Source organism: Equus quagga, chromosome 1 (assembly GCF_021613505.1).
Source record: "Equus quagga isolate Etosha38 chromosome 1, UCLA_HA_Equagga_1.0, whole genome shotgun sequence".
NCBI classification, from domain to species: Eukaryota; Metazoa; Chordata; class Mammalia; order Perissodactyla; family Equidae; genus Equus; species Equus quagga.
This window is the reverse complement of record NC_060267.1, coordinates 7,374,479-7,401,333: the sequence shown is the minus strand read 5'-3', so window position 1 is coordinate 7,401,333 and position 26,855 is coordinate 7,374,479. Positions and strand designations below refer to the sequence as shown.

The following is a 26,855-nucleotide window of genomic DNA, read 5'->3' as shown; positions in this document are numbered from 1 at the left end:
AAATAGATGTTTTTAAATAAATAACAGGTCTTTTCTAATAAGTGTTTTTGTTAATATATTCTATTCATAACTGATAGCACCTGTATAATAGATATGAGCCTGAGGTGTATAATAAAAATAAGTTTGCAATATAAGCACACATCTACAAAGTAAATTAAAACTCTAAGACAATGCCTATATTGTTCAGCTTTCCAAGTTCTTTACAAGCACCATCACTGTCTTCCTGTTTGTCTTGTTGTGATGGTGATTTCTGGAAGCCAGAGAAAATTGCCATTCCAATGACCCTAGGGTAAGACTTAATAGCACCCTTGAGGCTTGAAATAATTGCTAGCCCTTTTTTAAATGCTGAACAAAGGAAACCATATGTCAGAGACCAGTGTTATCATCACCATAATTATAAGCAAAAGTATTTTTAAAGTCAAGAGAATCAGATATTAAGTCATTAGCATCACACTGGGTGAGTACTTCAGACAATCTCTTTGAGGAAAGAAATCTCCCAGTGATGCAGCTAGTGTAAAGATGCGCCTTCTTCTGAAACGTTGCCAAAACATGAAAGAAATACTAGTTTTGAAACTTGTCCAACTTATCCATCAAGTCAGCCAGGTTCCTGAGATAGATCACTCTGCTTTTATGTTCTTCCATTTCCCCCTTTACTCCACCAGAGTTATGTATTTGTTTATTACTTCTCTGTAGCATTTACTAAATAGGGACCACCGAGAGCTATAAACCCCAACTGCAATATGGGCTTTATCAGGCAGCAGACTACCTTGGCTGTTGGCCCTTTATTATGGCTTTACCCGAGAACATTTTGTACCAACGATTTTTAAAACTATGTTTATTCTTAGTTTTATACTTAGGCTGATGTAGCATTTTTTTGGATTGATCCATATTTTAGAACTGATAAGTGGTTTACAACCTAAGAACATGATATTATTCACTTTGCTATGACTCACAACATTTAAGGTGTCACATGGTCTCTCTAATTATATATTGTATTATTTTAGTTATTTTTTTTCTATTAATCACTGCTATTATTGTTTTATTAATCATTATCTCTCTACTGATAGCTGACTCATGCAGATGATCTATAGTATTTGACAAGAGAATTAAGACAATATAAGTAAGCAAACCTTCCATGCACAATTTTTGAGCTCCACTCTGCTAAGATTTTATAGGACAGAACAATTCCAAATTCTGAAACATAGCCCCTGTACTTTGATGGTATTGAAGGAAAACTACAGCTGTGACTAGAACAAAGTTGGAGCAATAACACGAAACTTCTGCTGCGTGACATTCCCTTTGCAATGAAAAGTTGAGAAAGGCACCCTCGAAAAAGACAAAAATTTCACAAGATACTTTTTTTTCTTTTTTTTGTTGTTAAGCTTGGCCCTGAGCTAACATCTGTTGCCAACATTTTTGTTTTCTTCTTCTTCCCTCCAAAGCCCCCCAGTACATAGTTATATATTCTAGTTGTAGGTCCTTCTAGTTCTGCTATGTGGGACGCCATCTCAGCATGGCTTGATGAGTGATGCTGGGTCCATGCCGATGATCTGAACTGGCAAAACCCTGGGCCGCCTAAGAGGAGCACATGAACTTAACCACTTGGCCACAGGGCTGGCCCCTCACAAGATACTTTAAAGGACATCTTTTCTTTCCTTTTCATGCAGTGCATACTGACAATACCGAGATCAAGTAAGAATAAAGATATAAATCTATTATAATACAAAGAAATTGGCCACAGGCCCACATCTATCATTTTTAAAAATTCATGGAGGATTAAGAAGATGGTCACAGTGTAACTATGTCATCTCGCTATACATATCTATTTTTTAAATGTAACTGGGGATCTACTGAAGCAAATCACCACAAAATCTCCCTGTCAAAAAGAAACACACTATGGATAATATAGTAAAACCATTCTTTTAAAAGATATTTCAGACTAATTAGTCTCTTATTTGAAAAAATTGTAAGTTCAGGAGATGGAAGACAAGGAAGCTTTTCTTCCTGTCTTCCTCCCTTTCTTTCTTCCTTCATCCCCCAATGAACATTTACTAAGGGACAACAATGTGCCAGGAAATAGGCAAAGAACACTCCCTGCCCTCAAGAATCATAGAATCTAGTGACTAAGGCAAACAAATAAGTAATTTCATTACAATACGTGGATGCATTAACAGATGTAAATCAAAGATGTACAAGTACCCAAAAATAGGGCCCCAGTGGCTCCAACTAAATAGAAGACTCTTGACATTACTTGAATGATATATTCATCAAAACACCAAAAAGAGTTTCCAAGATCATGAAACTACAGAAATTCAGCAGGAAAAACAAAGTGTTACAGGCATTAATCTTGGATCTAGGGTGGTTTAAAATGTTTTTCTATAAGCATCACGATGGACCAGACAGCACACACAGTGACACTGTGGGCAACTATGTCAAACGCTCTTTCAAGGCAAAGGCTGACTCCTCACTCTTTTTACTGCCTATAAAGCTCAGTATAAACACAAAGTAGGTTTTCCACATAATAACTGCACACTCAAAGCTAAAAGAACATGCAGGATGGTGTCAAGATGGCAGTATAGGCAGACTCTGAACTCACCTCCTCAAACGGACACAACAAATTTATAACTACTCTTGGAATGATTACCCCTGAGAGAGAACTAAAAACTGGATAAAAAGAACCCTCACAAAAAAGACCAGGGCTGACTGAGGTGGGAGAGGCAGAAATTCCTTTCAGAAGAGAGAAAAAAAAGCCACTCTTGACCCGCAGTGCTTCAGGGCCAGCCAGGAAGAATCTTAAGGTACGAAGCCTTCCCTGGAGGAGCTGGGGGACTGAGTGGGGGAGCATTACCAGAATAAGCAGCTTTTTGACTCAGCACAACCAAGACAAGTGTCATAATATCTGGCTTTGACAGCTATTGACGACAACAAGGAATACTCCCAGAAAAGCTATCAAATGTCAGGGGGGAAAAGCCTGTTCTTAAAGGGCCCATGCACAAATTCATCTCTTTTGAAAAGCAACATAAAATCACCAGAAAGAAAGGTGCACAGTCCTTTGGTGAAAAGAGACTCACTTGATAGACTCTGGGTGCATCTGGGTGAGAGGTGAGACCTCCCCAGGAACTGAGACATTGGCAGCAGCCATTCTTGTGACCTAGTATAGGCATGCTGACACAGACGCTGGAAGACACCATTGGAGTTCTTCCCCAGGCTTATTAGCACAGGGGTCTGTCCCACCCACTAGAGCACCAATTTAATCCAGCTCAGACAGGGCAGGCAGCCCACCCTAGGGACTGGCCCCACCCAACAGCAAGTCCTCAGACAACTGGTAGGCCCAAGTAGGCAGAGTACCTTGAACCTCTGTAGCCAGGCAAGTGGGTCTGCCTCTGTGGGACAGGGTGTGTACAAGGGGCAGGACTGTGTTGATGGGGTGTGTGGACCTGTGAGTGGTAAGGCTTGTCAGCTGCAGCAGACTTATGCTTCTCAAACAGTCACATAGAAGATCAACCCCATCTTCCAAAGCCTGAAACAGTTGGGTGCTCCCATGCTTGGGGCTGGCCCCGCTCAGCTGCAATCCTTAGACAGCTAACAACAGCCTTGAAGGCTGGAAGCCTACAGCAATTGTAAGCCCGGATCTTACTACCCAGCCATGCTGGGGGCCTACTCACTTAAAAGAAAAACTGCAATAGGAATGTGCTATTAGACCTTGCAGTCAACTGTGCTGGGGCACCCCATGCCAGATAAAGTGACTGAAGGGACCATAGCAGCTCCACACAGCTGAGCATTACAACTAGCAAGCCAGGGGGACAACCTAGTCTCCCCAGGCACCTGCATAAAAGCAGCCCTGCCACAACAGAAGGACACACAGTGGACACTCTTGATGAGAGGGAAGCACATTGATGGGCCTCATAAGGCATCTCTTACATAAGGCCACCTCTCCAAGATCAGGAGATATAGATGACCCGCATACATAGATATAAGCATAGAGAAAGAGGCAAAATGAGGAGACAAAGGAATACGTTCCAAGTAAGGGAGCAGGGCAAAACCCCAGAAGAAAAACTAAATGACACAGAGATAAACAATCTACCTGACAAAGAGTACAAACTAATAGTCATAAGAATGCTCACTGACCTTGGGAGAAGAATGGATGAACTCAGCAAGAACTTCATCAAAGAATTGGAAAATATAAAGGAGAAGCAATCAGAAGTGAAGAATACAATACTGGAAATGAAAATTTCACTAAAGGGACTTGATAGCAGAATAGATGATACAGAAGAAAGGATCAGTGAGCTGGATGAAAGACTAGAGGAAATCACCCAAACTGAACGGATAGAAGAAAAAAGAATGAAAGAGAAGGAAGACAGTCCAAGGGACCTCTGGAACAACATCAGTGCTCTAACATCCACATCATAGACATCCCAGAAGGGTGAGAGAGAGACAAAGAGGCAACGAATCTATTTGGAGAAATAATAGCTGAAAATTTTCCCAACCTAAGGAAGAAAACAGACATCCACATACAGGAAGCACAGAGAGCACCAAATAAGATGAACCCAAAGAGGCCCACACCAGGACACATTATAATTAAAATGTCAAGAACTAAACAAGAGAGAATCCTAAAAGCCACAACAGAAAGGCAGCAAGTTACATACAAAGCAAACCCCATAAGGCTATCAGCTGACTTCTCAGCAGAAACCTTACAAGCTAGAAGGGAGTGGCATGATATATTTAAAGTGCTGAAAGGAAAAGCCTACAGCCAAGAATACTCTACTCAGCAAGGTTATCATTAAGAACAGAGAAGAGATAAAGAGTTTCCCAGACAAGCAAAAACTAAAGGAGTTTATCACCAAGAAACCAACCTTACAAGAAATGCAAAAGGGACTTATTTAAGTGGAAAATAGAAGACCACAAATAGGAATAAGAAAATTATTTTTAAAAAGCAATAAAATCACTGGTAAAGGCAAATATACAGTAAAGGTAGCAAATCAACCACCTATGAAGCTAATATGAAGGTTAAAAGGCAAAAGTACTAAAATTATATATTTCCATGATAAGAGGGTAGCAGATACACATACACACAAAAAAAGAGGTTAGATATGATATAAAAAACAAAATGTGAGAGGAGGGGAGTAAAAGAGTAGAGCTTTCAGCAAGAGGTCAAACTAAAGAGATCATCAACTTAATAAAGATTGCTGTATATGTAAGTTATTATATATGAACTTCATGGTAATCACAAACCAGAAACCTATAATAAATACACAAATACTTAAGAGAAAGGAACTCAAACATAATACCAAAGAAGCCATCAAACCACAAGGGAAGAGAGCAAGGGAAGAAGAAAGGAACAGAGAAGAACCACTAAAACACCCAGAAAAAAAGTAACATAATCGCAATAAGTACATTCTTAGCAATAGCTACTTTAAATGTCAATGGACTACATGCTCCAATCAAAAGGCATAGGGTGACTGACTGGATAAAAAAACAAGACCCATATATATGCCGCAAACAAGAGACACACTTCAGACTTAAAAAACTCACAAACCAAAAGCAAAGGGATGAAAAAAACATACTCCATGCAAATGGCAATGAAAAGAAAGCTGGGGTAGCAATATTTACACCAGAAAAAAATAGACTTTAAAACAAAAATTGTAATAAGAGACAAAGAAAGGCACTACATAACGATAAAAGGAAGAATCCAACAAGAGGATGTAACACTTATAAACATCTGTGCACCAATATATAGCATCTGAATACGTAAAGCAATTATTAACAGACACAAAGGATAAATAGACAGCAACACAATAATAGTAGGGGACTTTAACACTCCACTTACACCAATGGATAGATATCCAAACAGAAGATCAATGAGGAAACATTGGTCTTAAATGACACATTTGACCAGATGGACACAGTAGATATATACAGAACATTCCATCAAAAAACAGCAGAATATACATTCTTTTCAAGGGCACATGGAACATTTTCCAGGATTGATCACATGTTAGGCCACAAAACAAGTCTCAATAAATTTAAGAAAATTGAAACAATACCAAGCAGCTTTTCTGACCACAACAGTGTGAAACTAGAAATCAACTACAGGAAGAAAATCTGAAAAGCCACAAATACATGGAGATTAAACAAAGTGCTACTGAACAATAATTGGGTCAATGAAGAAATCAAATGAGAAACCAAAAAATACCTGGAGACAAATGAAAATGAAAATGCAACACGCCAAAATCTATGGGATACAGGAAAAGCGGTTCTAAGAGGGAAGTTTATAGCAATACAGACCTACCTCAACAAACAAAGAAAACATCAAATAAACAATCTAATAGTGCACCTAAAAGAATTAAAAAAAGAACAAGCAAATCCCAAATTCAGTAGAAGGAAGGAAATAATAAAAATCAAGCAGAAATAAATGAAATAGAGACTAAAAAAAATAGAAAAAATATCAATGAAACTAAGAGCTGGTTCTTTGAAAAGATAAGCAAAATCGACAAACCTTTAGGTAGACTCACCAAGAATAAAAGAGAGAAGGCTCAAATAAATAAAATCATAAATGAAAGAGGAGAAAAATCAACAGACACCTCAGAAATACAAAAGACTATACGAACATACTACAAAAAGCTATATGTCAACAAATTGGCTAATCTAGAAGAAATGGATAAATTCTTAGAATCACACAACCTTCCAAAACTGAATCAAGAAGAAATAGAGAATTTGAATAGACCACTCCCAGTAAGGAGATTGAAACAGTAATCAAAAACTTCCCAAAAATAAAAGTCCAGGACCAGATGGCTCCCCTGGTGAATTCTACCAAACACTGAAAGAAGACTTAATACCTATCCTTCTCAAACTCTTTCAACAAATTGAAGAGGAGAGGAAGCTTCCTAACTCATTCTATGAGGCCAACATTACCCTGATACCAAAATCAGACAAGGACAACACAAAAAAAGAAAATTACAGACCAATATCACTGATGAACATCAATGCAAAAATCCTCAACAAAATACTAGCAAATCGAATACAACAATACATTAAAGAGATCATACACCATGATCAAGTGCAATTTATTCCAGGGATGCAAAGATGGTTCAACCACCACAAATCAATCAATATGATACACTACATTAACAAAATGGAGAATAAAAATCACATAATCATCTCAATAGATGCAGAGGAAGCATTTGACAAGATACAGCATCCATTTATGATCAAAACTCTGAATAAAATGGGTATAGAAGGAAAGTACCTCAATATAATCAAGGCCATATATGACAAACCCACAGCTAATATCATTCTCAATGGAGAAAAACTGAAAGCTATCCCTCTAAGAACAGGAAGCAGACAAGGATGCCCACTTTCACCACTCTTATTTAACATAGTATTGGAAGTCTTAGCCAGAGCAATCAGGCAAGAAAAAGAGTAAAAGGGATCCAAATTGGAAAGGAAGAAGTGAAACTGTCACTATTTGTAGATGACATGACTTTTATATATAGAAAACCCTAAAGAATCCAAAAAACAACTTTTAGAAATAATAAATAAATACAGTCAAGTTGCAGGATACAAAATCAACATACAAAAATCAATCCCATTTACAATTGCAACAAAAAGAATAAAATACCTAGGAATAAACTTAACCAAAGAGGTGAAAAATAGGTACACTGAAAACTGTAAAACATTGTTGAAAGAAATTGAAGACACAGAGAAATGGAAAGATATTCCATGCTCTTGGATTGGAAGAACTAACATAGTTAAAATGTCCATACTTCCTAAAGCAATCTACAGATTCAATGCAATCCCTATCAAAGTTCTAACAATATTTTTCACAGAAATGGAACAAAGAATCCTAAAATTTATAGGGAATAACGAAAGACCCTGAATAGCCAAAGGAATCCTGAGAAAAAGGAACAAAGCTGGAGGTATCACACTCCCTGACTTCAAAATATGTTACAAAGCTATAGTAATCAAAACAGCATGGTACTGGCACAAAAACAGACACACAGATCAATGGAACAGAATCAAGTGCCCAGAAATAAATCCATACATCTTTTGTGACAAGGCAGCCAAGAACATACAATGGAAAAAGGAAAGTCTCTTCAATAAATGGTGTTGGGAAAACTGGACAGCCACATGCAAAAGAATGAAAGCACACCATTATCTTACACCGTACACAAAAATTAACTCAAAATAGATTAAAGACTTGAATGTAAGACCATGAAACTTCTAGAAGAAAACATAGCCAGTACACTCTTCTACATTGGTCTTAGCAGCATATTATCAAGTACTATGTCTGACCAGGCAAAGGAAACAATAGAAAAAATAAACAAATGGGACCACATCAAGCTAAAAAGCTTCTGCACAACAAAGGAAACCATCAAGAAAACGACAAGACAACCTACCAATGGGGAAGAGATATTTGTGAACCATATATCTGATAAGGTGTTAATACCAAAATATATAAAGAACTCATACATCTCAACAAAAAAGTAACCTAATAACCCAATTAAAAAATGGAGAAAAGATCTGAATAGACATTTCACCAAAGAAGATATCCAGATTGCCAAGAGGCACATGAAAAGATGTTCAATGTTATTAACTATCAGAGAAATACAAATCGAAACTACGAGATACCACCTCACTCCCATCAGAATGGCTGTAATTAACAAAACAGGAAATAACAAGTGTTGGAGAGGATGTGGAGAAAGGAGACTCTCATACACTGCTGGTGGAGTGCAAACTGGAGCAGCCACTATGGAAAACAGTATGGAGATTCCTCAAAAAATTAAGAATAGAACTACCATACGATCCAGCCTTTCCACTGTTGGGTATTTATCCAAAGAACATGAAAACATGAATGTGTGGATATATATGCATCCCTATGTTCACTGCAGCATTATTTACAATAGCCTAAGTGCTCATCAAGGGATGAATGGATGAAGAAGAGCTGGTGTATATACACAATGGAAAACTACTCAGCCATAAAAAAACGATGAAATTTGGCCATCTATGACAACATGCATGGACCCTCAGGGTATTACGTTAAATGAAATAAGTCAGAGGGAGAAAGTCAAATACTGTATGATCTCATTCATAAATAAAAGATAAAAACAACAACAAATAAACACATAGAGACAGAGATTGGATTGGTGGTTACCAGAGGGGAAGGGGGGAGGAAGGAGGGTGAAACGGGTGACCAGGCACACGTGTATGGTGATGGGTTGTAATTAGCCTTCGCGTGGTGAACATGATGTAATCTACACAGAAGTCGAAATATAATGATGTACACTCGAAATTTATGTAATGTTATATCAAGCATCAACTTCATCCATTCATTTATTTGACAGTTACTCAGTATCTGCCATGTGCCATGGATCGTGTTCCACACCCAGTGTCTTTTAAGCTTGTGTCCAAGTTTCTGATCTAGACAACCTGATTGATAAGTAGCCACAACAACCTCCAGGGTCTGAAATTCATGCTTTCTGAAACAACTTTTAGTCTTCAGACAGATTTAAATATTATTTGCTGACAAAGGAAAACAGAAGGAGAAGAGTTTTGAGAGAGTAGGGAATGAATTCAGTCTAAGATATGTTGAGTTTGAGATTCCTCTGAGACATCCAGATGGAGAAGCCTAGTACACAGCTGGATATTCAGACTGAAAAGTTCTTGCCAGGAACCTCAGATTTGGAAATCATCAACACACTGCCACTAGTTAAGGGACAAGAGTAAACAGGATCAATAAGGAAATATGAATATGTTGATAAGAGAAACATGCCAAGGACAGAGCACTGGGAACATCAATATTTCAAGGAAAGGCTGAGGAAGAGGAGTCAGCAAGAGAGGTTCTAAAGAATGATCACAGAAGTAGGAAGAGAATCACAAATATGGTTTAACAAGCTTATGGGGGGGAGGGGAGTTGAGGACAAAAAGAAGGGATTAGTCATTTGAATCAAACATCAGAGAAATCAAAATGAAGCCTAAATAAAATCCTCTGGATAGAGAATTTAACTTACCCATAAATAAGTTCAAAGAAAGATACTGAATAAAGGGTCCACCTAAGGTTTGAATGCCCCCAAAATATGTTCTCCTGGGAGCTGCCCAGTGGCACTTTCATGAACATTCCCAGAGTTAGAAATTTACCACTTTCTAAAACTCTTAATCTTTGCACAGCTCTACATATGACAATTTTTTCTACTTTTGAATCAAAATCTCTCCTCCTGTATGTCCACTGAGACAACACTGTTTTCTAAATATTTAAAGATAAATTTTCCAATATAACACTTACCCTAATTTGCACATATATTTGTGTGTGTGTATAAATACCTGTTTATCAGCCATCTCCCCACCTAGATTATAAACTCCAAGAAGTAAGGACACTCTCTGCTCTACTCACCAAGTGTCTGCAGCATGTAGCACAGTGCCTGACACATAGTAGGGCTCTATAAACAACGATTAAAAGACAATGTATTGACAAGCAGGTTTTAAACTCTAGAATAAATTATTAAATAAAACGTTAGCACTCTTTTCTCTGTGGATTTTTTTCCTTAATTGGATCAATGTTCACATAACTTTCTAAGTCAGTGTAAGAAAGCAAGATAGATTAGGTGACCTCTGAAACTCCCTTCCAGAACTTTGATTCTATGAGGAGCTGACAAACATCCCACAAACAAGTGGAAACATCCCATTGGGAAATTGGGAAAACCGGGTTCCAGACCCGAGTCTGCCACCTTTCCGTGCCCTTCAGCAAATCTGGCTACTTGTCCGGGCCTCGGGACTTCATTTATAAAGTGAGGCTTTTGGATTCTATATGCTCCAAGGTTTTTTCCTGGTTTGAAATTATACGATTAGGGGAAGAAAAATCATGTGTAAATGTTATAATAAAATCAGTAAAAAAAAAAAAAAAAAAAAAAAACTTGAAATGCCTGTTCATTGCTCTGATTATATCATTTCTTCAAACTTCACATTTTTCTTCTTTTTTAAAGTTATTGTGTACCTACAATAAGCTCCTTTTATACCACATTTTCACTTTGCCATATCCCCAGTCATTTGAAATGAAACTGCCCTGTCATCTTCAACAAAGTGGTTCTTCAATGGAATTACATTGCTGTTTGTTATTATTTTAAATCTTATCTTTCACCAAGAGACTTTCTCTTCGCCCCAGCTAGAAACTTTTATTGCTATTTATAATTTTAGAGCACAATCTACAGTGATACTTAACTTATTGATAATTAAGAGAAATTATCACCAATTACTATTCCATTCTGTAAGCACCTCTCAGACCAAGAAAGTGAATCAAGTACACAAAGAGTATATAACATACATATCCTGAAAATACATATATATGTGCTAGTATTGCATGATACTAGCATCTTTAAAAAAAAGAGAGATTTAAAAAAAAGAAATTCAATATGTTCCTACTCTTTTTCGACATTAAGCTCTAAAGACAGAGTCAACAGAAAATTCAACGAACTTGTAACACAGTACTCCTCCTTTGATGTTGTCATTATATCAAAAACATTCATGACCTTCAAGAATAGGAAGCTATTACTCACATTACCACAAAATGTCTGCTGCCTATCTTATCATATTGTTAGCGGAAAAGTCCATTTACAGATATAGGTTCTGTCTCCCTCAAAAAGGGATTGTCTGAATTCTTCCAATATAATTAATGTTTCCATGAGGCTTTGTCATTAATCAGAAAATTAGCAGATCACATTGTTCAATACTCGCCGAGCATTTAGCATCTAATTAGTCTTATATTGATGTTCTACAGATGCAACCAAGTTCTGCAAGCCGGGCTGTTACATAGGCTGTTCCCACCCGACCTCCAAGAGACCCATTTTTCACACAGCAAAAGACTCAGGAGAGAGTTTTGTGAGATAAATGTAATAGAATATTGCAGCCTGAATTTAAATTCCAGAAAAAAACGTACTTTAGTTCACATTTGTGTAGGAGTTAGACTTTTTTGCAATTCGAAGGGATAAACATTTGAGTGTATAAATGAACTTTTCAAATTTTCTTAAGTGTTAGTTCTTTATCTCATTACTTAAAGTTTCTCATCAAATGAAATTGGAGAATCATAGAAAGTCACTAATGGGAAATCAGAGATATTAAAAAAATGCTATGGATGTTATAGTGTAATTTTAATGGTACAATTCCAAACTTGAGAAAATAGGACCTACTTAGGATGTCTAGATATAAATAATTTGAACCAAGACAATTCTCTAAGCAGCCTTCTGTTAAGCAGAATGAGTCTGATTTTCCGAAAGTATGACTGAGATGCAGTACTGTATGGTTAAAAACTCGGCTATGAAGGTGGACTCAACTCTGTTTCTTACAAGCTGTGTGGCCTTGATCAAGCTGCTTATTTATAAAATAGGGATAACGGTAGTACCTTCCTCTGGGATTACTGTGTGGATTAAATGAAATAATTCATATAAACTGTTTAGCATAGTGGCTGGCACACTGTAAATGCTTGATATTTAAAGTTTTTTTAATGTCTATAGACCTCCATAGAGAGTAAAGACCACAGGGGCAGTCTTCGTCCCCTCACAGCGTTCTTGTCCATGACAGCTATGCGGAGGCACAGCCTTCACACACGAGGATATTCAGGGGGTCGTAGAGGGAAAAATGGAAACAGAGAGCTCTGGGCACACTCCCCACCTCCCGCCATTGCTCCCTTTCCTGCTCTTATCAGCTTCTCCAGGCAGAAGATCATTCCAGAAAAGGTGGACTCCACGGTTTATGAGGCCAAGTTGCTGCAAGCTACGCAAAAACCCAGAGAAAGAACAACGGAGAGAAAGGTGACTCTGCCTGCCGACGGTAAAAAGAGCTGTGATTCTTTTATATACATTATTGTTCCCCAGGGCTCTCTCCTAGGTGTTTTTTAAACACTCTTCCTGGAGCTCTCATCAGTTAGGTTTCAACTGCTACATGTACACTGCTGACTCCCAAACCTCTGTCTCTAAACCATAACTCTGTCCACAACTCCAGACTCAAATTTGCCACGACTTATTTAGATTTCTTCTTGGGGATCCCATGGGCACCCCAAACTCAAAAGGCTTAAAATTAAACCAATTATCTTCATGTAGATAGACTCTAGCAGCTTTTGGGATCACACTGTATAAACAGCACCAGTCGCCTAAGCCAGGACCTGTTCTCAATCTTCTCTCTCCCTCTCCCACGCCGTCTCCAAGACCAGACGCTTCCATCTCCTACTTCTAAAGTGTGCCTTCTTTTCCTCCTTTCTTCCAACTCTTCTTCCAACTCTTGCCAGTTCTCACCAGAATCACTGAAATAACTCTCTAGCTGGTGTCCCTGGCTTCCTATCCTGCCCCCCGTGGAGCCCATTCTCTGTACTGCCACCAAAGGATCTTTCTAAATATCAGAGGAGGATGAGCCTCAAGAGGGATTACAGTATAAAAATCCCGGAAGCACTATAATAGGCTTTTCATTTTTATTACATCTTTACTTAGAGTGGCTACAAAAGTGGACATAAATGAGACAAAGAAAAAGAGATGTCCTTTGATGTGACAAAAAGATATACTGTCAGGAACTGTGAAGAGTCTGAGATTTTTACCCTACTCACAAGCTTACAGTTAGCCTACCATGTTTTATGGATGCTGGCAAATGACACAAGACTCCTGGTCAGAGACAGAGGACTCAGCACACAGCATGAGCATCACGTTTGAGTCAATTCCCTTTGTCCCCAAGTCCCACAGGTGCAATACAAAACAGCCCACGTGGATGTTTCGCATTTATTAGTTTTTGGACCTTCAGCTCAGGGAACCCAAATATTTCTGTAACAGGCTACAAGAAGATCTGCCCTTAGCCCTGAAGGGAGACACTATTTTTATTATGCTGGACAGTAAGCAAATCTGCCCTGTGATTCAGAGGAAAACATCATCTTCCAAGACTGTCCACTTTTTAAACACCCTTAAAAAGACATTTGGAACAAAAGAGTAGTTAGCATCTTGAGAAACCCATGGAGACTTGTTTCCCAACAGATAGGCTTTGAATTCAAACCAGCCTCTTGGCACTTGCTATTAGTGTGACTTTTTACCCCTCTCTCAGGATTTCCTCACCTGAACTTGAGGAACTCATGTCTAACTCACAGCCATTTTACAACATCAGATAGAATCACAAGCGTGAAAGTGTTTTGTAAACAATACAGCAGATATAAACGTGGTTACTATTTATGCCTCTGGAACACAGTTTGTTGTTCATTATGGAAATGAAAGAGGAAAATAATTTAGAATTTTAGAATTAAAAAATTAAAGATCAATTAATAAAACAATTATGAAATACCTGAGTATGTTCTCGGTTAGGCTTAGGTGGCACAAGGTGAAGAGGAAGAAGGAGACACATTCCATGATCTCAAGAATCTCACAGTCTAGGGAGGAAACTGACACACAGAATGGTGCCTAAGATACGTTCAAATGACAGAATAGAAGCACAGAAGCATGGCTTGTGGTCATGACTGACTTACAGAGCTTTGGAGGGATCTAAGCAATCATTAGATACAATCATTTCACTTACCACTGAGCAGAGTCAGAATTAGGACCCATTCTTTCTGACTTTTAGTTTGGTAAAAAAAAAAAAACCCCGACAGAAATTTCTTATTCTAGATAGAGCTTTTACAAGACTGAGGCGGAAAATGTGGTTTGGCACCATGCATTTTTCTCTCCTCTGTAGTCTTACTTGAGAGGAAGTAAGACTTACTTTGTTTTCCAAGGATTTTGACAAATTTGTTCTTTGTCTAACTTCTTATTAGAAGTCCACATTTAAGACTGGATGTAATCAGCCACTAGGAAAAGATACCAGGTAAGGAAAACCATAGCTCGCCCAGTCTTCTTAGAAGTATAACATAGACTTTGCTCCAAGGTAAAATTGACCAATGTACAATAAGTTTGATTTTAATTCTACTTACTGATTTTGAAAATCTTTCAGTACCACACAGTACCTAAATTTTTCATTAATCTCATATTTGAGGTTGAGTTCGGAAAGAATAGATCTTTTTCAGTAAGTTCCACAGTAGCCCTGGCTCAAGAGCCTTAGATCTTAATGATACAAGTCTGAGTGTTTTGGGACAATATAGGAAAAAACAGGTCCATTCAATTTAAAGCCTGTCTTTGGACTCATTAAAGATTTCCAAACATATGTTTTATACTTCAAAGAGTGAAGATATCATATTTAAGGGTTTTGAGAAACTTTTTAAGTACATAGGGATGCTAACATACACAGTCTAATGCAATCTCTTAAAGGCAACACAAAAAATTCAACTTTAAGTTTTTAATGACCTAGTGAGTTGACTTTTTTGGTTTTATAATACACATGGGTTTCCTTAACAATCAAATATACACAAAGAGTTTTAATTTTGTGAAATCTTCTATGACACCAAGCATTTAAAAGCTTTACTTAACCCAGAAGGACCAAAATAAAATCGATAAATATGTGAATGCATACATCCATACTAAACAGCATTTAAAATTAGAATACCAATAATTTTCAATATCATTGAAACCAAGAACAATGGTATCACAGTCAATAGCATTCCTGAAGGTGAAAAAAGCCAATGTGGTTCATGATAAATTATGAGAATGGTAATTATGTAGATAAGAATAAATGGCTTTAAATTCCCTAATGAATGATGAGTCAAGTCACTGACAAGAGCAATCAAAATATATTCCATATGTGATTAACAACACTTAAATTTGACATTGACAAATATTATTTAATTTATAAAACAGGAGAATCACAAGCATATGTAGTCTCTAAACCTGCAGGTTACAATAAATTGTGGAAAGAATGGGAATATCAGTCAGTATGCTGATTTGATTTTTGTCCTTGATGTTTTGCCTAGAACATGTGTATGTTTTAATGCTAAAATACCTTTCAGGTTAGAGATGGAAAGTGCAGGTCAAGATAAATGGCCTTTTTCTCTCCTACACACTTGCACAAACACACACTCAATTAGACCAAAGAAATGACAATTCTTCACAGAATACTTCCTCACACGTTGAAGAAACATACAAAAAGACATTCCACCAACATGAATGGACCATTGATTGCCTTCCCGTTAAATTTATGAAGCACCTATTATGTGCCAGCTAAGCACTGGGAATCAATAGAAATCAGATACTCATGGTTCTCCCTCACCAAGCTTACAGTCTAACAGACTCAGTAAAATGAATTCACATCATTACTCAGCTATAAGCAAAGCTATTCTATATAATAGAAACTTCAAAGCACTTAAAAGAAATTGAGTAGGATTTAATAGCATTACTATTGCAAACTATATTAATCATACAACTTGCAAGGAAACAAATTGCTTCACTCTCAGACTGATATGTTTAAATCTAATCTTAATTTATAATTAATATACTAGAATAAGAAAACATAAGAATTTCTAATGCATTAATAAAACTGACAACAAAATATTTTACCCAATAAACTGAGCTTGTGACATAAGACTCAGGTCACACCTCAGTAGAATAGAGTCACATACCTGAGCTATGACACCTTCTGGCATTAGTAAAACTGGTTTAGAAAATATATATATATATATATATATTAATAATATTAAGAAGTCAAACTCCCTAAATAGTAAGTTATTATGTCTTCAAACCTAAAGAGACCACTTTGGGAAGGTATTTAGGATTAGAGCAAAAAAATAAAATAAGAGATATTCACTTTAAGGTTGCAAGCCCAATAAATAAATGAGGAAAAGCATCTTTTTCCAAGTCCATCCTCCCACCTATTCATAATAACCACTTAAGTAGAACAAAAATTTAGACATCGTGGCCAAAATTTTGCCACTTAAGCCCTAAAAGGAAGCAATTACTGTTGAAATTACAAAATGATTTGCAGAGCTGAAATTGACCTCGTATGCTAGAAAACATTCATGTATAATATAATGCCTTAGGTATGAAATAAACATTTCTTCAAACTGTAGGAAGTAAGCCAAACTTGCATTAATATGTGAAGAAAAGGCAATCTCTGATTTATGCTTTTAGGGAAACATATGTTCTCTAAATAGCAGACCAGAAAACTAACCAAAACACTTATGAATTCTGTGCTCAGATTAAAGAGCCTTTGAGAAAAGAGTTTAGAGTCCGTGGCTAGGTTTAGTCAGCTTACTACAGGGAGAAACCTGCCAGAGAGGGAAGGTTGGGACATTTCTGCATGCATGGAATGAAATTCAGTGCATTTTTAGAAAAAGTTATCTAAAGCCTTGCAACTCAAACTGTACACCATGGGCCAACAGCGTTAGCTTCACCTGGTAGCTTGTTAGAAATGCCGAATCTCAGGCCCCACTCTAGAACCCGCCTTTCAGCAAATTTCCCCCAGATGATTTGTGTGCATGTAGAAGTTTAAGAAACACTGATGTAAAGGAATAAGGCATTATGGAACTATAAAGCCATTCCAAATATTTGGCATAAATTTAAATTTCTACATTCCAAGCACACCTCCTAAACCCTCCAAAATATCACCAACTTCAAGGTAAGTTCAGCATCAACTGTACGAGTCATTAAGAAGAAAGAAAACTAAATACATGGGTGAGACTGAACCACTCATCAGTATCAGTCAGCTCCTCTAGATGAGCCCTTTACTGGCAACCGCCCTGGCTCCAGATGCAGGCAGGGTTGGAGGATTGTGGCCAGAGATGGCAGAAGGGCAGGCAAACACATATCTCCCTAACTAGCTGTCCTCACTTATCCCTCTGTGAACAGGGACACACTCATGGCCCTTAGCCTGCATATGGCCTGCAGATATGTCTGTTGGCCCACGTAGTATTTCAAATTTGAATTCATTACTATCATTTATAAATCTGGAACTCTCACATTAAAAAATCTGCATATCTAAGTTCGCTTCTACAAATCAGAAAATCTGGCAACACCAGACCCACATTCTGGAATGGCAACAAGTGGAGCCAAGGCTCAGCTGTCCACTTAGATGTTGGCCAGAATCTCCACCACTCCCTATGGTTTCCCCAACATGGAAGCTAAGGCTGTCTGTCAGCTGCCATTTGTCATCTTCCATTTGGTCTGTTTCCTTCATTCACATTCCCACTCTGATCCCTATAGGTATGTATTTGCAACCCCTTTAAGAGGCTCTAGGAAGTATCATGTCACTGATCAAGTCACTCAGCCTATTTGACTTTATTCTTTCATATATGTAATTCAGGAAAAGGAGCTACTGCTCGTGTCACTCTCAGTGTGATCACAGATCTTGTGAGCTGGAATCAACCCACTGAAATACATACTACCTCACCTTAAATATATACTATAATATTTTTCTTCACAACTCATTTCAATTCAGACATTTTAACTATTTCTTTTCACAACTGTACGTCACAGTTATAAACAAGAATTAATAGCAGGAGCAGGCACAGAACAAACATTGTTGAACAATTTCTCCAGATTCATTTCAAAACTTCAAGTCATATACTAAAATGGTAAATTCTATGACAGAAGGTGTCTTGGTCTTTTTTGTTTACTGAGATACCCCAAGCACCTAAGAGAGAGCTCAATAAATACCTGTTGAATAAATGATTGAGCTTTCCCAAGGATTACATATTCTCAAAAATTCATACACAGATTTTGAGTGAATGTATTTAATTATCAACAGGTATATGAAGGTTATTCACTTCACAGCCTAGTACTATTTGGGTTGATCAGCCAAACTCTTTTATTTCAGCGACTATGAAAAACAGCAGTAAAGACATGTAACCCTAACAAGCCTAAGATCCATGGCCTATCACAACTTGTTTTACAACAAACAGTATCATGCAAACTATGCAAAATGGCTAAAATGAATGAGAAGATTTAGTCTGATTCAATTTTATGTCCCTACATCTATAGTCTTTAGTTATCATCATAACCATCATTAATATCATCATCCTCATTATCATCCTATAAAGCTGGACAACTTTTGGAACACTTACTGCTGTGCCAGGAAGTACGTGCTAGATGCCCCTTGCCCTCCTAACTAAAAGATGTGTCCTGCAGGATTATTATGCTTCCCATGCTACGATGCTTAGTAGGCCTGGACACAGGAAAAATTACATTTTTAATTGTCTTGAAAACTTGACTGAAAAAATACATTGCTGAGAAACTGAGGCACAGAGAAATAAAGTGATTTTCTCGTGGTTACATGGTTATTTATCAGTAGAGCTACAAAGGCATCTCTAGAGCTCTCTCCACTGCACCACATTGGTTTCATAACAGTCATGTTCAAAATATATCTGCTGACCAAAATGCAAGCCAATGAATTTCAAGCACTCAACAAATGATGTCATGAGCAAATATATCTTCAAATAGCAAAGTCTAAATTTTGACCCAATTCTGGTATATTTATAAACACACCAACAATCAATCTAAAAGGAGTTTGCAATAATGGGAAATATGTATCTTAGCAGGAAACTACTGTGATATAACATTTCAAAATGTTATATCTGAAAAAATGTTAAAGCTGAAAAAAATTAGGTTAGAAATTTTCCTTAAATTAAAGCTGTCCCAAACGGGGCCTCTGATCTATGGAGTATGAGATTTCAATGTCCTTTCGCTCTCCACTTGGCCTCTGGGTTGCATGACTGAAAGGCGAGCCATCCACCTCCCTTCACCTCACATACCATGAAAGAGACAAACCAAAGTCAGAGCTGTTTCACTCAATTCAACTCAACTTTCTGAAGAAAGTACAAACAAAAGCAGGACCAGGTCACTCCTACTGATACGTCTGATGGCCATTCTAAGGAGGAAGTGCCTGAACTCTCCAGCACCAACAAATTTGAGTATGCCCTTCACCTCACACCTGTAACAAGGTGAAACTAAACGAAGAAAGCAAATGTCACCATGATCAAGTTTTCCCACCTTACATGAATTTGGAACTGTCCACAAACTAATACAAATAAAAAAACATAAGCGTGTATGTTGTTTTCTTCAAGTGATCTGAATTGTCCATTTCTGAATTCTTGACTAATCTGAGCAGTCACAGATTCACCGTGTCGGTACATAAAGCTCTATTGTTTGAAGAGACTAAGTTTCAGGGCTGTAGAGGGTCTTCCTTCTAGAACAATACATTCTAACAAAGTCTCAATGTTCTATTACTAGGTTGAGTTTTGTGATTAAGGTTCTATGACCTCCTAACCCTTATTGAGTTGTCTGCCTTTGCTTACTCCAACCCATAAAGACAAAGAATAGGAAGCCAGGAAAAGCAGACTGCGATGAATAACACATCTTGCTTTTCTCATACAGGTGGTCTTTTTCATAATAGAGCAGGGGACAGCAAGCACATTTACTTCCTCCAATATTTAAGTTCAATTCTCATTGGAATCTCCAAGGATATTAAAAAAGAAAGAGGAAAAACTCAGCCAGAATCAAATAAAATCATGGCACAGTTTTTACATATAGATAATAATTTTGAATGATCAGGTTTTTAGTACCAGAAAGAATTTGTCTATCTCCTCATAGCCCAGGCCATTCTGGCCTGAAAACTTTAATTCCAAAGCAAAAATACGCTTTTCCAAAACTCTTCACTCATAGTGCCTACTATGCATACCTTCATAAATTTGCTTCTACAGAGCTGCATAATCTGCCAAACAAAGCCAAAGTGTTGTTCTGTGTTATCAAGCTCAACAGAAAACCCCATATGTGGCGACAGGAGGCCATAGGCAATTAACACCACAAATTGTAAGGTCTAGAATCTTTGCATGACCTTTAAAGGTCAACACAGTTGCCCATTTGCATGCATGCAATTATACAGTGACTAGTTCATAGCAGGAAAAAAACCCACAAAAATATTTAGTAAAACAAACCTTGCATCCTCAAAAGCTACTTTGCACTCCCTAGGCTTTCTGTTTCCAGTTAGCTTTACATAGCACAGGAGATAAAAGAGCAAAGGAGACTTACTTCTCTGGCTACTTGTCCCCATTTTGTCAAAAAGCACTAAATTCAACCTATCACCATAATTGCTAAGAACGCAACATTATCACATTATCCAACCTCTCTGTAAAGGATTTCCAAAATCTACTGTATAAAAAGAAGCAATATAAATATAAATTTAATTGAATAACTACATTTGTGCTATTGCTAGGGGAAAGGGAGCTGTACCTTCCCTAACTGGCCATTCAGGGGAAATCATAAAACAATTACAGCTACTATGGAGTAATTTAGGAGATTGAAGGAAGTGATTAAAAGGACTTTATCTAATATAAGCATATAAGCTCTGATTCCTTAGTTATATCTCATTACCCCACATGGATCACTGTGAACAGAATGGAATAGTCTCCTTACAGCTTATACATTCACTTTTCATCTGAGTCCTAAGTAACTTGAAAGTCTTTTATTTTCCAACGGTAATAATGATCAGCTGTCTAAATAGGCCAGATTTTCACTAATTCCAGTGACTAGTTGCCTATCATTGCAACACAGGATCAAATCCAACATGTACACGTGCTATACACATTGGAAGTGGGCGGGTTTGGGAAATCCAATATAAATTTGGAGTATAACATCAATATGTTTCTGAAAAATCTGTAGAGACCATTTGTAAACCAGAATAGTACGGTCTCATGTAACGCATGTTTTGTGTTTTGACTGCGGATGTGCATATTTAATAAAGACAGCATACAGAATAGTCAATGTGAAAAACGTGTTGAAATTCCCCATCATAGTGTCAATAAACACATGCCAAAGCGCCCCTACATAGAGGACAAAATTTATTTTTTTTTTGCATTTGTAGCCTAACAAATAAAAACATCTCCAAAAGAAAAACCAAAGAGAAAAATATACTGCATGTAACAGAGGCTCAAACAGTAAAACTCAATTATAAACGACCTTGCTAAACCATGGATACAGCTACAGTGTAGGTCAAATCAAGTAAAATAGTGAAAAACTGTGTACTTGAAAATATAGACATTTTTTAAAGTTGTTCTTACCCCCATTTAACACCAAACCAGTATTTTACATGGGAGTCATTAAAAGCATATATACATATGTATGTATGTGCATATATATGCATGGATATTGAGATTAAATAGATATTGCAGAGAAATGTACTTAAATACTACTTTTCTTCATGTTCCAATAAGTTTAACCATTCCTCTTAAAATTTCTGCTAAGAATAAACAGAAGACAAGAACTGTTAGTTTTATTTCATTGACAAGGACACTGAAGCACTGTGCTGAATGGAGTCAGATGTTCTAAAAATGACCCAATAAATCCGTGGTCAATGACAATCAAAAAACAAAAACTAACTTCTAGGTCTCTGTTTGCTAGGCCCACCTTTCCATCTCCCCTCTTTCAGACTATGCTCCAGACCTAAACTAAAACCGTTCTCTAAAAAGACTCATGGTAACTCACTGTGAAATTATTCCTCCTCTTCCAATGGTATAGGTCAATATGCTCCCCGTAATTCAAAATAAAGTCAACCAAGGAATTTTCAAACAAAATGGCAAATGCACCATACGACATGGTATTAAAAAATCAATGGTTCATAAACAAGACATATCATGTGAAATCCTGTGCAAGTGTGTGCACCAGATATGAGGCTGATTCAGCTGGTTTGCCGTCATCTCTAGCAGCAGCCTGTGTTAATGCGGTTCCTTTCTGTGTTGATGGAGCCCTACTAATAACAGGTTGATGAATTGCATTTGTAAATGTCAGGCATAGATCAAAGGGGACTAGGCTGGATGCTTATTTTACTTCAACTTATGGTTTTTCACCAAGAAAACAAAACTGTACTGCACAGTAAAGTTCCTTATTTTTACTTGAATCTTCAATGAACAAAACAGCTGCAGAATAATGCGACCTAATGAGGCATCCCTAATAAAATGCTGCAGAAGTGAAAGCAGGGGCACTGGACTGTTTGCACTCTGCTTGTTTCATCTTTTCAAAGATATTAGAAATAACTGATGACACTTTGGAACATTCCTAGTTTGGGACATGCATTAGAGAGACAAATGTTCATCAGCCTGCAGCCACAGCTGAACTTGGGCAGAATCTGACAGTGTCTCTTATTAGGGGCCATGATGAGAAACACCTGGAAAAACGCTGGAGCGGCACATCTTACCCCACCTGCACAGGGTAATCCATAACCTGCAGTTAGTGATAAGTCAACCCTAAAATGCACTTTCAACATTTCAATATTCAAAACCACGTTGTAAAAGGATCATCATTAAAATACTATATTGAAGATACTGGATCCAGGACCACTAAAATTTTCTGATAATACACAAAACAATTTTTATAAAATCTCCTCTCACCCCCTAAGTTTCATCACTTGATAAATTTTTAAAAAGGAAAAGTGGCCATGTCTAAAAGCAGATCTTTTTACAGCTGTGTCATCAAGCTTTATAACTTGGTGGTTAGTAAATAACACAGTCTCTAAGCAATATGTATCTTTTTTGACATAGATCCATGGGCATCTCAATGAATCTTCATTCTCCAACTCTTCTCTGTTAAAATAGCTAATATTTTTCGGATTCAAAATCACACATGGTCAGAAAGCTTAGATTCCCCTCTAGAACAACTTGTAGCATTATAGGTGTGTGCTTTAATGTCAACAGTTTTGTGTTCTTTAAGAGACATACATCATAGCACTATATATAAATATGTAAGCTCAAGCATCATAAACTACTAAACTTTGTTAAAAGCAAGAAAAGAATCAAGATTTGTCTCAAAAAATGCCTCATTGAATAAAGCAACACACTAAAACTGTGTTCTGCCTGAGTCACCAAGCCTAAGCACTCAGTTAGTGGTGACACTGCTCTCATAGTATATCTATACATAATACAACCGAATTTTTTTCATTGAAAATTAAGGAAATGAAAATAAAAGAAGCCCCAGTATGGTTACTGATGGCCTTTCAATGGCTACTTACGGCTTTAAAAATTAGGACTCTAAAAAGAGGTCATTGTGCAAACAATTGGCTCAAGAGGAGCTCCAGAACAGAATAAAGTAGGAAAAGAGAAAAGTTAAATGTGCCTGAACATTTTTAAGGATATTAGGTGCCAATTTTGAAACCATAAAAGATTCACCAGTCTGAGATACATGTACAAACCTGGGAAGGCTGGAGGAAATACAAATATTCTCAATGCTCTCGTTTTTAAAGGCTTAGAAGTGCTTTTAACCTGCTTTGCTGGTTATTGCCATTTAGCACTTTACACAGAAATCTTAAATTAATTACTCATTTGTCTTAACTTATATTGCCTAAGAGAGCAGTTTTAAAGTGGTAATTGATAACAGCCTGAATGTTGGCGTCTAAAACAATTTAGTTGGGAAGACGGGAACCAGATAGTTATCCAGTCAAGAGTCACTGAAATTCCTCCTGTCCTGGGTGAAGGCCCCTTATACATTGACTGCTTTGGGGCTACTTTTCAGAGTAAAGGTGGCATAAACGTTTGTTCGCTTTTGGCGTTTCAAGAACGATTTTTGAAAAATTCAACAGAGGATTTAACACTCGGAAAAGGAAGATATTTTCTTTTCTGTCTTACTGCCACGAGCCAAACTCACCCAGCACAGAGTGAAGAGAGGCCAGCTAGCCATTGTAGTAACTACACATTTGATTCGAAAGCTTCAGGCAATTGTTAACACTCGGTCAGGAAGTGGAATACAGAATAGGAACGCGTCGCGTCTACCGCGGACACTGCAAGCGCCTGCAGTTCGTCCTTTTCAAGTGGAAACTACATAGTTCTAGGAGAAATAGGGCGACGGATCTCAAACTTTCCTTTGCAAAGGCAGTTTCTGGAAATAACATGTTCACCACTGACAAGTGAAGATCAGCAGCCTTAAGAAAACATCTCTTGGTGGGAACCTGGCCTTTTGGAACAGAAGGGGGAAGGGAGAGCAAAGGAGTGGGGCAGATAAACCGTGTACTATTAGCAACATTTGGGAGACATCTATCTGGAAGGAAATCAAATCATTAGTTTCTCGAAGCTGTTCTTTTTTCTGAACGCTGTTCATAAAATGATCCTTTTCCTAAAGCTCTCCTGTAGTATCCTGTGCTAAAGCTTTATTTCGTTCAGTAACAAAGCGTCCATTCCCAAATCTAAATAAACCTTTTAACAGATGAGGCTCCAAACTTATCAAGACGATTCTTTAGGAAAACAGAGGTGGAGAAATCAGCAGCCTCACTGAAACGCCCACCCTCTGCAGACAGGCCCGAGAACTAACTAATCAGAAGTGGACAGAAAGTAGGGATTTCAGAAAGGCGACTTGACACATCCCATTGATCCTGCCTTGAACTCGACCCCCAACTCCTTATTAGGAGTCCAACATGGTTGCCAACCGGGATTGGTTTGGTTAAGGGATCGAATTAAAACCCACTGCGATCCTCGGCGGGATCGCTCGCTGTGTCAGGAGAAACGGGGCAGAGAGGAGAGGGAAGGCGCCGCTCTCGGAGGCACCCCTTGGGTCCCCTCTCGGCATCCTCTACCTCCACCCCTACCCTGGCCGCCCAACTAGCATCTGCTCTCACCTCTTGCCTCCCCAGGGCGAGCTCCTACAGCCCCCAACCCTCGGGGAGGGGAGGGCTTCCGGGCCCCGGTCGTCCAGCTGCCGCCCGAGTGCCCGGCGCCGGCGGGCGGCCGGGGGCGCGGCTCGCGCCTACCTACCTGCAGCCCGGCTTCCTGGTGGCGGCAACACCTAGCGATGCTCCTGCAGCTTCCGCGGGCCTACGCCAGGCTTATCGCTCTTGCATCGCTTCCCAGATGCCAATCCGCCGTCACCGTTCAGGGGCATAGGGAACCCAAGTCTGGTGTGCGCTCGTGGAGGGCGTGTGAGTGTGGCCCTGAGCGTGCGTGTGTGTGTGTGCGCGCGCGCGTGTGTTTCCTCCTCCGATGGCAAAGAGCGTTCAGGAATCTCTTGACATCCGACCTGGAATCCCGTTAAAGCGGGCGGCAGGTGGAGTGAGCGAGCCTCGTCTGGTTCCCCCTCTTGATTCCACGGTGTCAAAGTAATCAAAAGACTTGTTTACTGAGGAAAAGCCCAGGTCCCGCAGCCCCGCCAGCGCCCGCGGTCCTCGCCGGATCCGCGCGGGGCGCTCGGCTCCCCCGACTGCGAGGCTCAAAGCGGTCCTGCAGCAATCACCGCTCGGATTCCGGCTCTGATTTGTTGGCTTTTAACGCCGAGTGAAGACTTTTCCTCTGGCCTCGCGTTGGCTCTCCCTCTCACGCACACACACACATCCTCCGTCCCCTTCTCCGCGCTCCCTTTTGCTCTCCGGGGAAAGGCAATCGCACCGAACGGTTCACCTTCAGGAGAGCAGCCTCCGCCGCGTACTTCTCCAGTCCCCGGTTCTGGCAGGTCCCGGTCTCCAACGTCGGGGAGCTGCTGGAGAGGTTCGGGGCGGGAAGGACGAGGCGCTGAGCTCGGCGTCCTCCACCCGCGAGACGCCCGGGTTCCTGGGTCCAGGTGCCCCTGCTCCCGCTGTACGCAGACAGGTCCCAGCCGATGGCCTCTCAGAGACTTCGCGCCGAGTCCACTTAGCAGCAACTCCTGCCCAGCTGCAGCCCCGAAATCCCGCCTCCAAGTGCTGCGGGCGCAGCCCCACGCAGCCCCACCGCTGCCCCTCTAGGCATCGTGGGCTGGAAAGAAGGGAAATCGGCCTCCGTCCCCCTGTCCCTAGTACTCTGGCACCGTCACCACCGAGAAGGTGCGAGTTCCAACATCAAACACGAGCGAGCAGGTGTTGCCTGTGTCACTTCGCTGAAGGCGGGAGGGAGAGGGAAGGGGCGGAGGAGGGGACCAAGGAAACAAACCCAGATCACCAGAAGAAAAAGAAGTAAGCGGTTTAGTAATCAAAGCCTCCTCTCCGCCTCCCGCTCCAGGCGCTGTCCTGTCAAAGAGACACTGGTGGTGTCT

General features: G+C 39.0%; 1 protein-coding gene across 1 annotated transcript in view; it reads right to left on the bottom strand.

Moving 5' to 3' along the window:
- The window catches only part of TAFA2 (TAFA chemokine like family member 2), a 412,641-nt gene extending 386,932 nt beyond the window's left edge, over positions 1-25,709 (bottom strand). The window contains exon 1 of the mRNA XM_046645099.1: positions 25,607-25,709. The gene's annotated coding sequence lies outside the window, so the exon portion shown is untranslated. The remainder of the gene's footprint in view (positions 1-25,606) is intronic.
- Between the last annotated feature and the right edge of the window lie 1,146 nt (positions 25,710-26,855).